The sequence below is a fragment of the Phascolarctos cinereus genome, unplaced genomic scaffold (genome assembly GCF_003287225.1).
Source record: "Phascolarctos cinereus isolate Bilbo 61053 unplaced genomic scaffold, phaCin_HiC Scaffold_7;HRSCAF=346, whole genome shotgun sequence".
In the NCBI taxonomy this organism is placed as follows: Eukaryota; Metazoa; Chordata; class Mammalia; order Diprotodontia; family Phascolarctidae; genus Phascolarctos; species Phascolarctos cinereus.
In genome coordinates this window covers 79,086,548-79,102,025 of record NW_027556180.1, presented here as the reverse complement: position 1 = coordinate 79,102,025, position 15,478 = coordinate 79,086,548, and the positions used below count along the sequence as shown (strand labels likewise).

Here is a 15,478-nt window from a genome sequence, read left to right as displayed (position 1 = left end):
CACCTCAATGTTAAAGGAAGCAAGAAAGCCAATTACACTAACAGCAGGGATTCTCTTCGGCTGGAAAGGAGAAGGTATTGCAAATCCTCCATGTGCTTTATGAGTTAGGAGAACTATAATTGCAGGTAGAAGGAGAAAAACGGTTTCTCTTTGTTTCTGCCAATGTTTAATTCCTAGGTAAGCCTTTCCCTTTCATTTTGCAGAGCTCTGTACCAAATTATAATGATCAGAAAATGTCCTGAATCCAAACTAGATTTACATCTGTGCATATTAAATGCAATAAATACCACAATTCTGTAAAACTCATGACAAACACAGAGCCCTGGGTATGTTAAAATATGAAAGGTATTTGTGCAAGCTGTCAAGAGAGAGGCATCAGTGCTGTTTGTCCTTTGGAGTAAGTATCACGGTGAAGCATTAGGCTCTTGTATTATTGGCTTTCTGGGAAGTCCAAGGTAAGGAGGTGAAGCTTGATGTACTCTAGCAATGTTCCCAAAATACTAGATGTGATCCTTGGGGACCCTGGGGCTTTCTAGCTAGAGAGAATCAAAACTAGTGCAGGGAAACTTGATGAGGTGTCATAGGTCTTCACCCTAAGTCACAGAATGTTGGAGGTAGGACCCACCCTTAAAGATCATCTAGTTCAACTTCTTCACTTTAGATATGAGGAAATTAAGTCCCTGACAGGTGAAATAACTTATCCATTGTCACAAATGAGTTAGTAATAAAGCTAGACTAGAATGCAAGTTGGACCCCACTATGCCACATTGCCTCCCCAAGGTGGCACATCTGCCCTTCCATCAGCTGGCTCCAATTTTTCTCTCTGAACCTATCTGTCACGTGAACGCTTTCTGCTCCAACCAGGTGAGTCTACTCACTGTCCCCTAAATAGTCTTTGCAGAGCCCTATTTCTTTTGTCACATTTGTTCATGATGCTACCCTGTCTTCCATTCAATAATCATTGAATCATTGATTCAATAACCATTGCATATATGTTCAAAGCACTGTGCTAGTACTCAAAGAAATACAAAGATCATCACATCATGGCCCTAGGTCTTAAAGTTTGCAATCTAGCGGCAAATCAAGTGTGGGGTAAAGGAATAATTAACTACTGGACTATTGGCATAAATCTTCACATAGTAATACTGTTACCCTGGGTATGCACCAAAGTCTCATTTGAAAGAATCTTTAGGAAACACAAACAATCCAGTAATGCTGGCTGCATTTCTTTGGCTCTCTCTCCCTGTAGTCACTCAATCATGGTTTATCATGGAGCTGCTTAGGTATTTTTTAGTCTACCTATAAACTTCTGTTTCTTCTTCAAGCAAACCATTACCACTTTATTTATTTATTTTGGTGAGGTAATTGGGGTTAAGTGACTTGCCCAGAGTCACAGCTAGTGAGTGCTATGTGTCTGAGGCTGGATTTGAACTCAGGTCCTCCTGGATCCAGGGCCAGTACTCTATCCACTGTACCACCTAGCTGCCTCAATTCTCATTTTTTTAAACCAATCCTCATATGAAATAATTTTGAGACATTTCACCATTCTGATTACCCTTGTTCGGGATGTTCATTCAGTTATTCATTCAGTAAGTAAGCATTTCTTAAGTTCTTATTATATCCCAGACACTGTGCTAAGTGATGGCAATACAAAGAAAGGGAAAAAAAATCAATCCCTGCCCTCAAGGAGCTTTCATTCTAAAGAGGGAGGCAACATGTAATTATCTAGGTAAATACAAGATATATAAAGATTAGATGGAAGGAAATCTGGATGGGGAAAGCACTAATAGCTGGTGAGATGCCTTTGGGGCACTCAGTCCAAGATGTCTCAAGGCACTTGCTTATCAATGCTCTACCTAAAATATGGTGTCTTAGAATATGCAATATCAGAGTAGGTATCTATATGTTTTCTAGTCTCTCCAAATACAGAATAGCTTTCTCGATTTTGTTTTCATTCCCCCATCCCTACCCTCTCACTACTACAAGATAGCAGCATGCTGCCTAAAGAAAATTTGGTGATATCTTTCTACTCTGTATTATTACACAGAATAGTTATTATTGTTGTTAATAATAATTATTAATATTTTAAGATTATTAACATTACTAATATTCTAGCCAAAATAGTCTACAGGCTTTTCTGAACATGCCATCACATCTGCTACCCCTGTGTAGGCGGGAGTCAGGAAGATCTGCCTTCAACTCTAGCCTCAGACACTTACTAGCTGAATGATCCTGGGCAAGTCATTTAACTGTGTTTGCCTCTGTTCCTCATCCGTAAAATAAAACTGGAGAAGGAAATGGCAAACCACTCCAATAGCTTTGCCAAGAAAACTCCAAATGGGATCACGGAGAGTCAGACTCGACTGAAACAATTAAACAACAGCCACCTCCATGCCTAGTGTGCTGTCCCTCCCTGCTGCCGCCTCCTAGAATTCCTAAGTCCCTTCTAAACTCCACTAGGGTGCCACTTCCTGATCTCCCTGCTCCAGCTGCTAATACTCACCCTGCTTGAAATGACTGTATTCTATTGATGTCTTTTGTATGTCCGTTTCCTGTATGTGTTGTTTCCCCTCAAAAAGGATATCATCTGTTGGAGGGCAGGGCCTGTTTTGTTTTTGTCTTTTTTATACCAAATGCCAAGTATGGTACCTGGCACATAAGAGGTGCATCAGAAATGATTGTTGAATTGAACTGAATACTTGAGAGTAATTACTTACGTTAATATAGGAGGTTAAATTTTACAAATTCCTTTCATCACAACAATGCTGTGAGTTATCCTCATTTTACAAATGAGGAAATGAGAAAGAAAGAAAAAGACTAAGTAACTTGCTAATGGTCATATAGGTAGTAAGGGTCGCCGGGACTTAAACCCAGGTGTTTTATGTATTTTGTAAACTTTGAAGCACTATATCAATGATAATTATTATTATTATAGTTATAAATTTTTGTTATTATAAATTATCAAAAATTTCCCCAATTTTTAGGGTTTGTCAGTTGAATACAGAAACACAGCCTTGGTTTTCCTTAGTTTTACTCTCATTGTATATTGTTGCTTTGATTCTCCAAGGCCCTGTGGTTGACCTGCCCTGCTATCAAACTTCTAGAGCACAGCTGTCAGCCTACACAAGCACCTGGATGAGAGGTTTTGCATGAGGCTCATGTTGAGCTGGAAGAGTTTCCCAGAGGGCTTGCTGCACAGCTTAGTATTTCCAGGTTCCCTGGATCTGTGTATGCATAAAAATGGAAAGAATAAAATCAGACTCCTCTATTAAATGGAGGCAATGTCTTGCCTCATTTGTTCCCTTAGTGATAGGAAACAGAAGAGATATGAGATGACTTGAAAGGACCAGTCCTATGACCACAGGATAGCCCTATATGGATCTTAGTGAATTTCCCAGGGAAGAAAAAAGACTGCTCAGTAGCTTCAAAAGCCCAGGCCTACTGAAGTGTCAAAGGCTTAAATTAAAAAAAAAATACCATGTAGGATACCCCATTGAATTCTTGCTGTTGCTAGGTACGCTTTTCTCTCTGTGTTATGCTGCCTGGTTCACATCTGACATCTTGTGCTTTGGCCTAAAGCCACATGGAAATTCCAGGAGTGCACTGGCTAAGTCATATAGAAGTCTATCTAACTTCTCCGAGTAGGCAGCATGGAAGAAGGTTGAGTTTGCACCAGCATTGTAACTTTTCCTCAAAAGGAGAGTAGTGATATTGGTGTATTTGAAATTAATTCTGTTCCAAATGTGGAGAAAAAGCCTTAACTGAAGAAGTTCATTTCTAATACCATTTGCCACGTGTGGGAAATTGGTGACTGGCTGGGAAGTGCAGGGATTGGAAAAAGAGAATGACAAGGCTGAATACTGTCACTTTATTTAATTTACGTGCAGAGTAATCATGCAAAATGCCAGGCTGGACAAATCAAAAGCTGAAATTAAGGTTGTTGGGAGAAATATCAAAAATCTCTGATATGCAGAAAATACCACTCTGATGGCAGAAAGTAAAGCATTAAGAAGCTTCTTGATAAGGGTGAAAGAAGAGAATGTAAAAGCTGGCTTGAAACCTAACATCAAAAAACTAAGATCTCAGCAACTGGTCCCATTACTTCCTGGCAAATGGAAAAAGAAGAAATGGAAGCAGTGTCAGATTTTGTATTCTTGGGCTCAAAGATCACTGCTGATGGCAACTGCACCCTGAAATTAAAAGACGTTTGCTTCTTGGAAGGATAGCATACTAAAAAGCAGAGACACCATGTTGCCAACAAAGGTCCATATAGTCAAAGCTATGGTCTTTCCAGTGGCAATTTATGGCTGTGAGAGTTTTCCGATAATGAAAGCTGAGTGCCGCAGAATTGATGCTTTCAAATTGTGGCGCTAGAGAAGACTTTTTGAGTGTCTCTCGGACAGTAAGGAGATCAAATCAGTCAATACCTAAATTAATTCAGACTATTCACTGCAAGGTCAAATACAGAAACTGAAGCTTAAAATACTTTGCCCACATGAGAATTCAGGATTCATTGGAAAAGATCCTGATGTTGGGAAAGATTGAAGGCAAAAGGAGAAGAGGACAGCACAGGATGAGATTTCATTCCAGTATTCAACTCTTTCTTGCCCCACAGACCCCCAAAACACAGTGCCACCCTACCTTTTCAACTTATCTCCTCTTACTCCACTCTCTTCCAGCCACACTGGCCTATCCATGATTTTTTTTGGCACGCCATGTTGGTTTGGCTGTTCCACGTTGGTGCCTTTCCTTATGTTCACAGTGTCCTCTCCAATCATCTCCACTGTTAACATCCTATCCATCCTTCAACGCCACAGTGAAATGCCATCTCCATGATGCAGCCTTTCTTGACCCTCCCAGTCAGAAGCTAGGTTTCCTATCTATAGAGGAACTGCCCATCACAACAACTAGCTTGGTGTCCTGAAAGATCCAGTCAAGTGACTGGACTTGACTACAGTTTTGAATTCTATTGCATCACCATTTTCTCTTGTTTCCTTTATGATGTTCTCTGTCAGATGTTCTTGGAATAAAAATATTTCTAGCTATTATATAGAGGCTATGTAAGCCATGCCAGCGGAGTATAAGCTCTGGCAGGTCCTAACAAACAGGACAAATTTAAAATATGGACACGATGACAAACTGTCCATCTATCATTCACAGACTAGCCTAGATAAGGCTGAGAAGGACATCACCAGATTAGCTGTAAGGTGGGCAAGTCACTTAACCCCATTGCCTAGCCAAAAAAAAAAAAGGGAGTTGTGTAATCTGTGCTGGTGGAAGGAGTACCCACACTGATGCCATCAAAGATCCTTCAAGTACCAGCATGGCAGAGTGGAAGGAACGTCAGCACACTAGGAGCTCTGAGACTGACAGGATTTTGGGAAAACTGGAAGGTTTCACAAAGTTCCTAGGGCTCAGTTCCTTATCTATAAAATGTGAGTTAGAAGAGATGATGGCCTTCAAGGGTCCTTCCAGGCCTAAATTTATGATCCCATGAGGTATTCAAGTATATTAAGGCTGTGTTTTTTACCCAAATAAATGGATATGATGTAAGTCAAATTAAAAATGGCTAACGTAGCCAAATGATTATACTAGGTTTTAAGCCACTTGAAATCAAAGACTGCTTTTTACATCTTACAGTACTTAGCCCAGTGTCTTGTGAATGATAAATGCTCAATAAAGGCTGACGGAATGAACAGAGAGCCATCCTGAAGGAGAATCCGTGTTTTTCTCTCTCTCACACAAGCATGTAGAGACAGATGCTACTCTTTATACAAAATAACTATTGCCCTACCATCTGAAGTTGTTTTTAATATTGCTCATAGATTTGAACTTGACTGTATTCTCTCTCATCTAGTTCTTCTTGCAAGTGTGAGATGTAAGCCTATTTATTCATGCTTACTGAACAGAGCAAAGCTAAACATGATAGTGTTCTTCTGGCAGGTAACCTTTTGAAAAGAAGTAATTAACACATAGAATTGTAGAATGTTAGAGTTACATACAACAGACTTCAGAGATCACCTGATCCAACTCCTTCATTTTCCAGCTAGGAAGCAGAGGCCCAGAAAGACTGAATTCCTTGCTCAAGATTATATAGCTAGTGGGCCAGCTAGGTAGTGGAGTGCAGTGGATAGTGCACGGGTCCTGGAGTCAGGAGGACCTGAATGCAAATCCGGCCTCAGACACATAATACTAGCTGTGTGACTCTGGGCAAGTCACTTAACCCCAACTGCCTCACCAAAAAATCCCCCACAAAACAAAACCAAAAAAAAAACCATGATATAGCTAGTGAACAGCAATGCTAGGAAGAGGATTCTGAACTACAGACTCCTCATTCAGTGCTAGTTAAACCATAGGGCAGTACCTTTAATGCTAGTGTTGCCGATTCCTTTAGATAAATGGGGAAACAAGATAACAGGGAGCTGATGCCATTTATTCAAAGTTTTACATCAGGTCAAAAGCAGACGTTAGAAATCCCCACTTCCCAGGAAAGTGATTTATGCACCTTTTATATACTTCTAACACACTGACCAGACACCTATAATTCACAAGTTCCTTGCTCCTCCTAGGGCTATAAATAAAATTAATTATTTTTTATGATAAACTATATAGTACAGTGGCTTTGGGACTGTGAGCACAGCTGATGCTACAAGTCAAACACTCACAGACAAAAGTGCCATCCATGGTAGATGATGACCTTCCAAGAGGAGACGAGCATTTGAGTTGTTATTCCACTTGTGGTGATGTCTTTGCATTAAGCCATCCACATTCTCTCCTGTTATTACCCCAAGCAATTCTAAGAGACAAGGCTGGCTGGCTAAGGTTATATGTGTATATATATATATATATATATATATATGTCTTCTGTTACTGTGGAATAATTGTTTCCAAACAAAGATAAACTAAAGTAAATCAATCAATCACAAAAGTGGAAAAACACCCAAAGATGACTGGTTTAAACAGAGAAAAAACCCACAAACTTGAATTTAGTAGTAATATTCTCTAGCCAATTTGGCTAAGTGAACTATTTCACACATGCATGTGTGCACATACACACACACACACAAAATCTGTGGCCATGATGAGTAAACAGTAAATAATGTAAAAGACCAAAGAATAAGCTTTCTTTTCCTTTCCCACTCCCACCAAAACTGGAACTATGCCAATGGGACAAGGAATGGTAGAACAAAGAGAGTGGGGGAGTTGAAGGATATCTATATGGTGGCCACTGTGTGGATCAACAGTGGCCATCCAGTTTCATAGCCTTTAACCTGCCAAGCCTCCAGAGAACAAAATTTTCCACATTGCACCTTGTGTCTTCCCCTCGATGTTTTTTTTTGGGAGGGGATAGGAAAAAACACCATTCACTTAAAAAAAACCAAAACGCATTTCTTTAAAAGGCATGATTTGCCTCTCAAGTAACTTAAGGTCCTCTTTTTTTAACTCTAATTGGTTGGAACGGTTCTGGATAAAGTAGCTAACAGAGATTTAGTGATGTTTTAATAGAGGCCTCATTCCTGTCTCACCCCAGATTACTCTCAGGGGTTTATAGAGGTTCTGATGGTTACCACAGAACACAGTCATTGCCCACTGAACAGAATGCGGGAGCTGTCATGCTTTGTTTTTCTGCTTGTTAAATCTGAATGCTTCTAATTAGTTATCTTGCCCGCTAATGCCTGGGTGAACAATGGAGAGGAGATCAGAGGTGGGGAGAGGCTATGAATACATGTTGCCCAAGCTGCTAAGGGTGGAGTAGCTGTTAACTTGGTTGTAGTCACTGGGGTACTGTGTTTTGATGAGATCTGGATTCAAAGCAATCAGTCCTTGTGTGAATAAAGGTCATCACCTGTTACTTCTTTGGTTAAAGGGCAGCTGCGCTAGGGTGCCCCCTTAGGCAGACCTATTGTCTACAGAGTCTGTGAAGAGTGAGGAAGGAGAATAATGTTCCCATGTTATGTTTGGTCGGTGGCTAGGGTTATACTAAAATAGCATAATTTGTTTTAAGAAATAATTCAGTGAATGAAGTGTATGGGAAAAAAAAGGAGCCTCAAAGTACATTAAAAAGGGCTTTAAGCGGGGGGGGGGGGGGGGGGAGGGCAGGCTTGCCCTCATTAGTCAGAAAGCCTGATAATAATCACAGCAAGGTTTAAAGTTGTGATTATTTCCTAATACACCAATTCAGACAAATGCTCAGGTTACATGTACTCTAATTTCCTGGGCTCTGGGGGTGAAAGTGAGAGGTGGGGAGGTCATTCAATCAATAACATTTAAGTGCTCACCATGTATGTACATATAGAACAAATCTTGATATTCCACACTCCTGAAAGGAAGCAGCTTTCAGATCAGATAAAATGGCAGATATGTCAAAAATCTTTTTTAGTTTGCCTTGTGATGATAGTATGTGATTATTTTGCAATCAGATTCACAATCAGATTTACACACTATTTTTGTTGGTTTTAGCTAATTTTACAATTACTTTGTATTTTCTGAGCAAGGCAGCAAAGGAAAACAGTAAGATCTATTGGGAAGGCAAGAAATGAAAAATTCACTTTGCCTGGGCGCTCAATTTGGTTAAAAAGTGATTTTATTTGTAAGTGAGTTGTGTTGATTTCGTGTGGTATTTCTACAGTAGGAACAGTTCTAGTAAACCTGTGAAGTATGTTTCTGGGGCCCCTTCCTCTGTTTTGGTGATTCCTGGATGCTTGGAGTGTTTTACTGTAGATGAGTACCCTATCCAGTTATGCCCTGTTTGGGCAATAACCCATACTCCTGACCTTCTTTGACTCTCATTTTTCCCCATAAAAATCTATAAGTTGTCTGTTTTTCCAACCAGGACCTTGGGAGAGGGCTGACTAGCTAATCTGATAAACTAATTCAAGGCAAGTTATTAATAAATAATAATGGATCAATGTGTTACTTTCTCAGATAATATGTGTGAATTTCAACTAAGTCCATAAGTAGCCCAAAGGCTTCACTCTTGTGGATCAACTCATACAGGAATTTCAGGGACAGAGGTAACTAACCTAATCTCTCAGTTTCCTTATCTGAGAAATAAGGGACTAGAGATGCTCTCTCCAAGATCTCTTCGAGCTCTGTTTATTTCCTTCAGGTTTGTAAGAAGAACAATGTTTTACAACATTCCACTGGGGGAAAATGCTTGTTTTTGAATACCTTAATATTTTAAGAATCTTCATGGCATGGGTATTCATTGTCTGGAACAACTGCAGACTCCCTGTGTCATAGTAGAAATCTTTTGAGAATTCCAGTAGCAAAACAATCCTTAACTAATGACCACTTGGTTGGTGGCCAACTTCATGACTGATAAGCTGCCCCCAAGTAGTCTAGTCCTCAGATGACATCAATAGATCCCCCATGCTTGAAGCTACTCCAGCATGGCAAGAACTTGCAAAGACAGCACTCTTCTAGCAAAGCTTGTGCTGACTCAGTGTCACCTCTATGCCATGATGAGGCTAGAAATACAGGGACATTTATTGGAGGTGTAAGATCTGTTCCCTCCAAAAAACAGCAACAACAACAAAAGGCATTGCAAATTCTCTTTATTCATCCATTGACTACTCTTGGGTCTGGGCCTTTGATTTCATGGGTATGATGATGTACCAGCGGGAAACAACGTCCTGATACTAATGCAGACTGGCAACTTATCTGTGACTCATGATCGAAAAGAGTTGTCCAGGATATTGAGAGGGCAGGTGACCTGACTGCCCATGGTTGCACAGCCAGTGCGAAGGTGACGTGGGCAGGATTTGAAGCTAAGGCTTTCTAACTTCCAGGGCCAATTCTCTACCCACTATGACAAGCTGTTTCTCATGTAATTAATTATGTATTTAAGGGATCTCCTTTTAAAAAAGCATTCTTAGATGAAGGCCTGAGGATCTGAGACTATTATAAATAGAAATCCATCTAACAAAATTCTAAGATTAATTGCACCACATCTTCAGCTGCAAAACAACATCCTCTAAACTCCTAGAATTTGAATATCTTGTGCTCTTTTAAATACCTTACCTTTTTCCATTAGATGCTTTCACAGTTTTACCTATTGTATGAGTTTTGTCCATCCTGATAAAGAAATAATGTTAAAGGTTGATATGATCAACATTTTGCTTTGCTCGGTTTTTGATACTCTGAAAAAGCCCAATAAGCAAACTCCCTTTTAGTTAAATAAAGAGATGACAACGCTGGGTACAGAATGATCAACTCAGGCAGAATCTGATCTTGCTAATAAATATCAGTCAATAGTTAGGAGCCAGACAGCAACATCATTCATAGGACATTGAAATGAACTCTGCTAAGCAAGAATAAAATATTTCAGCTCTTAATATTTCTACCCAAAGATACTGTTATCAAGTGGAATTGGTAATATGGGGTCAAGATGGCTGAATATCATATTAGATTCATATGAAGATCTCAAAGTAAAGGAATTCTTTAAAACATTAAAAACTGTTACAGTAGCTTAAGACCCTTACCCAAACAACAAGTCAGTCAAATTGCTAAAGCTTTACAGTGTTACCTCTATAGTAGATGCTAACAACTAACATGTATATTGTGCTTACATATATTATGACTTTGATTTTTGTGTCTGTGTCTTGACCACTTCGTTCAGTGCTTGGCACATTGTAAGCTACATGCTTATTGATTGTTTGATTTCATTTGAGCCCTGAAACAAAAACTCCTTGAGGTAGGTTCTATAGGTATTATTATGCCTATTTAAAGGAAGAAGAAATTGAAAATCAGAGAAGCTAAGTGATTTTCCATGTCTAATATGTCTTGCTAGCAAGTGTCAGGGGCAAGATTTGGATTCAGATCTTCCTCACTCCAGGCCTAGTATTTATCTTGTTCTTTTATTGTCCATCTAATCCCATGTTATTAATGTTCCATGCCTTATAAATATCTTACCCTAAGGTATTAGGAATGAAATTTCACATTTTCACCTTTAATATTTGCTAGCGGTGTGGCCACAAGGTAAGCCACTTAATCAATTTGTAAGATAAGGACGATACTATTTCAAATATCTATTTTACAGGGTTGCTTTGAGGCTCAAATGAGACAAGGTAAGTGTTTTGCAAATCTTAAAAGTATTACATATAAATAGCTGTTATTATTTCACTACACTCATTTACAAATGGCATGCTATTTGCATCTCATCATATAGCTGATCTTGCCTTGTGAAGTCTTGGCCTTAGATTATTCCACCATCTTTTTGTTAGTTATTTTTCTCTGTGACCCCTTTTGGGGTTTTCTTGGCAAAGACACTGGAGCGGTTTGTCATTTCCTTCTCTAGCTCACTTTACAGATGAGGAAACTGAGGCAAACAGGCTTAAGCAACTTGCCCAGGGTCTGAAGTGTCTGAAGCTGAATTGTACTCAGGAAGATGACTCTTCCTGATGCCAGACCCCGAGCTCAATCCACTGCACCACCTAGCTGCCCACCAACTTAATTCCTAACATGCTGCTGAATGAAGCTGTACAAAATAGTGAAAACCTGATGACTGTGTCCACTCTAAATGCATGGGAAGTCATCACAACTGGGCCCTCATCTGAAGCAAAGCAATCCTTTTAACCTCCCTAAAAGATCTACTGTACCACTCACCACAGCAGCTTTTCAAAACCTTTTTATCCCCTCATTCAATAAATTCTAATGGCTCCCCATAACTCCCAGGAAAAAACAGAAAATCCTCTGTTTGGTGTTCAAAGCCCTTCATACCATGGCTCCTTCAGGCTTTTAGTTCTTCTTACTCTCTTCTCCCTGACTGATAGGTGCTCAGTAATCCAGCGAAATTGGCCTCTTCACTGGTCCTCAGACAAGACTATCTCCCTTCATTGTGCATTTTCACTGGCTGCCCCTGAGACTGGAACTCTCTCCCTTCTTATCTCTGTCTCTTCCCTTTCCTGGCTCCCTTCAAGACTCAACTAAAACCTCACCTTCTACAAGAAGTCTTTTGGAATTCCCCTTAATATCAGTGTCCTCCTTCTGTCTCTAATTTATCACACACACACACACACACACACACACACACACACATACACCCTTGTTTATACCTAGTTGTTTGCATATTCTCCCCCCCCATTAGACTATTGTTTTTTTTAAAAACTTTTCTTTGTATCTTTACATTGGCAAAGAGCCTGGCACACAGTAGGCATTTAATAAATGCTTGTTGATTTGACTTGACTGTCTTATATTTCTACCATATTATGCTAGGCTTCTATTTTACCTGAACATTGTATTTCCCCAGGCATGATAAATGTTTGTTGAATGAATCCAAGGGCCAATTTCCCCCTTAGAGGTTTGTATCTTGATTTTATAATGGAAGTCAAGGACAAAATAGAATTTACATAATACAAATTTGCTTTACAGAAAACTTTGTAGAAATGTGCATGTTTCCTATATCATATTCTTTTAGAAGGTCATAGTGTTATCAAACAAACCATGAAAACAGTAGATAGGAGCTAAGATGGCAAAGCACATTCTGGGGTTAGAGTCAATTTATAGGATGTCCTTTTCTAGTACCCATGAGCCTTCCAGCAATGTAACAGTTTCTTTTCTGGGAAAGAAAATGCCTTTCTCTTTCAACATATGCTTTTTTTTTCTTTTGTAGAGACACCGATAATCTGATTAAAATTTATTCATAAAGGGGGTTGTAGAAGAAACCTTTCAGCACTGATACGATGCATACAGATCGAAAGCTAAATCCAATTTAACACCCTTCTAGCAGAAGCAGTAATTGAAATAAACTTCCTCTAAATATGATAAGTTTGGAGATCTTGTAAAGATAGGCACAATGAAACAGGTTAGAAAAAGCTGTCAAACCCAAGGATGCCTTGTGACTCTTGCCTTTCCCCTACCACAGGGAGTTTGATAAGCTGTTGATTGCCTCTACCACTTTACTACTAAGGTTGAGAACTGATTAAACAGCTTACAGGCTCTAGGGGCTAATGGTCTGGGTCCACCAAGGTGACTGACTGACTGACTGCTGTTTCTGATTTAAGCTGCTTGTTATTTAATGGCTGGATTATTAAAGAAGAAGCAGCAGGCACAGAAACGTCTTATGAAATGGACTTCTGCAAAATGGCTACAACACTTAGCCATTTTAACATGGATGTGGAATTACTCCTATTCTGGCTACTTTACCTGTTAACAAAACTTGGTTTTGAAAAACTTCTTCAAAGAAAATCCACTCCACAGATTTTTCCCAAGTAATTTCCAAGTACCACGTCATCTAAAGGCTTTAAAAGGCACTTCCTTTAAAAGGTGCTTTAAGAGGTAATAAGTCCTCATATACCATGGGCAGGTGTATAAACAAAATATTCAGTTATGCAAACAAAATAAACAAAAATATCTGTCAGCATTGTGACTGTGATTATTTTCCAGGGAATCATCTGGACAGAAAAGCAAATTATAAATGTTTTTATTTTTCTCCTTACTAAGGATCACTCTTCAGTCTCGCGATAAAACAAATATGACATTCATTGTTCCCTAAGTAGCAGAGAACAGAGATCCTTGCTGGGTCTCTGCTTGCCATCATAAAGGTATCCTCATTTCTATGCTACGTAAAGTTGATTCCCTTCAAACAGCTTTGAAGAATATATGCTTACTCCAAATAGGAAAAAAAAAAGAATCCCTACCAACCAACCAATATTTGCAGAGAACTAACTACATGTGTGTATGTGTATACACACACACACACACACACACACACGATAGGTCCTTATGCCCATAGGAGAATCTAAGCTCTTTGGGCACAGGGCCTGGTTGGCATTTTTTTTTTTTGGTGAGGCACAGTCAAGTGACTTGGTCACAGAGCTAGTGAGTATCATGTGTCTGAGGCCAGATTTGAACTCAAGTCCTCCTGACTCCAGTGCTCTATCCACCGTGCCACCTAGCTGCCCCACCTAGTTGACTTTTGAACTTGTATGCTTAGGCCTAACATAATGCCTTGTATAGTAGGTACTTAATACATGTCGACTGAATGTAATTATTCTTAAGGACTTTATAATTTATGTGGGAAGGTAAAGTACATATCCACAAAAAAATAATTAACATCGGGCAAGAGAAGATAAATGTTCAATGAGTGGCAGGGACAGAAAGTTCAATAGGCATTCAGGGGCTAGGCAGAGTGTTTCCAGCTAGGGGAAGTATGGAAGCCTTCACAGCAGAAGGCAGAAGCTGGCAATCTCATCTGGATCTTGAGGGTGGTATACATTTTTTTTAAGGCAATTGGGGTTAAGTGACTTGCCCAGGGTCACACAGCTAGTAAGTGTCAAGTGTTTGTTCTGAGGCCGGATTTGAACTCAGGTCCTCCTGACTTTAGGGCTGGTGCTCTAGCCACTGTGCCACCTAGCTGCCCAGTGGTATACATTTTCAACTGGGGATGGTTGGAATGGTCTGAACAAAGATAGAGAGGGCTAACAGTGCAGGGCATGTGTAGGTTAGAATGGGTAGTCAAGGCTGGTGGAGGTAAAGGCTTCATGAAGTAGCACTGGAAGTTAAACTTAGAAAGATAAATATGGGCCAATTTTGGAGGGCTATACTTTATCCAAATGGGCAGGAAGGAGAAGGCTTGGAAGGTACTTAAGCAGGGAGTAATAGAAGCAAAGCAATGTTTAACATCAGTCTGTCAGTGAGGGGGCGTGGGCAGCTGTGAGGGTGGGAGGAACACTTAGTACCTTCTCTCCCATGTCTCTGAGGAAGGATACAATAACTAACCCTCTTGCTTTCTCCCATAATTGTTCTTCAATTTTGTAAAACTGTTTTATCATAGACTGGTAGGGAAAATGGAATTTGGGAGCATCCAACACAGGAAATCCTTAACTACCCCCTAAAGCTCAGGGCTATGTCTCTGTAAGGGGAATTAACAAGGGATGGAGGGGAAACAAAACATAAGAAAGGTACAGAAAATGGAAAAAGAGGAAGAAAAGACAACTTTAAAATACTTCATATTGAAACATTATTTATTTATTCTGTGTCTTTACCACTTCCTCATTCTTTGAGCCTCTATAATCTGGTTTCTATCCGCATGTCCCTAAATTAATTTCTCTAAGGTCACTAATGATATTCATCTAGCTAAACTTATTGGATTCCTTCCCCCTCCCCCAATTCTTCTGTTATATTTGAAACCGCTGATCATCCCCTCTGCCACAAAGCACTCTGCTAATTTGGCTGCTGTTTCACACTTCCTTTCCTTCTCTTGACAGAGTCACTAAACTAGTAGATGAGTAGAATGCTGTAGTTAGACTTTGCCTAGATTTTAGCAGTGCCTTTGGTAAGATATCCTGTAGGTTATTCTTATAGAGAAGATGAATAGAACGATTTGGACAATAACATAACCAGATGCCTTCAAATCTATTTGGAAGGCTGAACTCAAAGAGTAATTGGTTCAACGGCAACATGGAAAGAGTCCTCCAGAGGCGTGCCACAGGGATCTGCTTGGCCCGATTTAGGCTTGATATTAGGAGAAATACCC

The 15,478-nt window shown here is 39.7% G+C and overlaps 1 protein-coding gene across 1 annotated transcript in view; it reads right to left on the bottom strand.

Annotated features, from left to right (window-relative positions):
• PLEKHM3 (pleckstrin homology domain containing M3) overlaps positions 1-15,478 on the bottom strand; it is a 195,115-nt gene that overhangs the window by 70,381 nt on the left and 109,256 nt on the right.